The sequence below is a fragment of the Cyprinodon variegatus genome, unplaced genomic scaffold (genome assembly GCF_000732505.1).
Source record: "Cyprinodon variegatus isolate N-32 unplaced genomic scaffold, C_variegatus-1.0 Scaffold1025, whole genome shotgun sequence".
In the NCBI taxonomy this organism is placed as follows: domain Eukaryota; kingdom Metazoa; phylum Chordata; class Actinopteri; order Cyprinodontiformes; family Cyprinodontidae; genus Cyprinodon; species Cyprinodon variegatus.
The window spans coordinates 201,123-203,220 of record NW_015151478.1 but is presented as its reverse complement, the minus strand read 5'-3'; positions in this window follow the sequence as shown (position 1 = coordinate 203,220).

Here is a 2,098-nt window from a genome sequence, read left to right as displayed (position 1 = left end):
GAGCTTCCTTAGAAGTGAGGAACTTGGTCATCCGGAGGCGGGCTCAGAGTAGAGCCACTTCTTATCCAGCATCATAAAGTTTCTCTTGGTAATTTTAGAACTGATTTGCATTTATGGAAAAAAATTGAAAAAAAAAATGACTATGGGACTGCTTACAGGTAAAAAAAAAAAATAATAATAATAATCTGCATCAGAAAAGATTATGCTCTTCCTAAATTAAATGGGAGAATAATATAATAAAATAATCAAGTTTATTGATTATTACTTTAAATAAACAACTATGAGAGTACTATTTATCATTAACTGGTCACATGTGACTTTTGCTCATTAAATAGATCAGAAATTCCTGGTACTGCATGACAGGCCTCCTCCCACAAATCTTCCCCTGACACTAAAAGCAGCAGACAGTGCCTGCAGATACAGTCTGATTTGCACACCAAGCACACTCAGGACTCTGACTGCATCCTGTCTCTCTTCCTTTGTCTATCTTACACACAAACACATTTAAAGCAGACACACACACACAGAATAACTGTTTGTCTCTGATCCTTTGGTCTTGTTACTGGCTGGATCGATGCTTCAAAAAAAACAACACATTCAAATGCCTTTTTCACCTGAATCAGCAGGGGGATAAATATGGAAATTCTTTTCTTTATTACTACCCTTTCCAAAATGCTGATGCAGTCTATGACTTGACTTCTTACCTGTTTTATGCCAGAATAAAACATGATTAAAGACAGAGGCCGTACGCACATATTCCCCCTGTCCTTGAATCCCAGTATGAATGGTCAGACATTCCTGGGCTGAAAGTTTACCACTTTTACTCTCTCTTAAATGCTAACTCCTTTCTTGTTGCGTGAAATGTCACAGAATCGAGGACAGACAATCTCACAGAGGTCAAGACATTTTTAGAAACTAATAGAGCCAAACACTTACTGACACAAGAGGAAATGTGTTCTCATTACTCTGAAAATGTCAAGAAACTGGAGGATATGATCACCCAGTTCTCCAGACACACAAAACATATTACTCTGCTGTGTATGTTTGTGTTTAAAAACCTTGCATAAACTCAAAAAACTAAATTTCTATGGTCTTTGACATAATTGTGTCCCGCGACCATGTTCACAATTATATTTGTGGAATTGACTTAAAATAAACATTAATCTATCGTTTTCACAGGTTTGTCTACACTAGCCATAATACAAATACAGAGAGCTCTGGAACCCGTGATGTTCTGAGGTTGACATGAAAAATGTGTTCTACAGCAGATAAGTGCATCCAGATATTAGCACTTGCATGTCCAACATCGGTAAAGAAAAAGTATTGTGTAATCATCTGTATTATTGTGCTTTTATATTTTAAATCAATTATTTTAATTGTGTACTGCAATCTAATTGTTAGAAAATTTCCAAAACATCACCTCAAAGATTGGGTCTTAAATTAAATTATTTCAATTTAGTTTATTTCGTAGTGTTGCAATTCAACTGAAAAAAAGCTTTGGTAGAAGAGTAAAAAACAAAACAAAATGAGGATGTGGGTCCATTTGAATTTGAGTTTTTTATTAAACAGATTATAATAACCAATAAAGATTGTAAATGTCATGATGGGTTTTAGGTTCCTAGCCCACATGCAGAACAAACTCTGAGTCAGGAGGAAAGTTTAGCTGTTTATTGAAAAACACGAGGTTCAGACAGGTTTTGGAAACAGGTGCGGGACTGGAAACACAGGATCTTCTGTCCAGAGCTTCAGGCTGAGCGTCAGAGGGAGAGTACCGGTTAGGTCCAGAGACAGAGGATTTGCAGAGGGCTTAGCAGCGGCAGGAACTGGCTTCTGAGTTGTGCGGTTCAGACCTTGAGTGGGTCTCCAAGTTCTCTCCAGAGAACTGGCAGGAAGATGCAGGCTGAGGTTCTTCAGGTTAGGCTTCTCAGAGCCGGCAGGCAGGTTTCCCAAACATGTGCTCACCAGAGCTCCAGGTTTCGGTCAGGATCTTCCTAGAAGAACAGAGAGGACAAAACCAGATCAGGATCTGGTTCTAGGTTTCAGGGGAGTCAGAGAGTCAGACAGACTGGTTGGCTCAGGTAGGCTACCATAACTTATT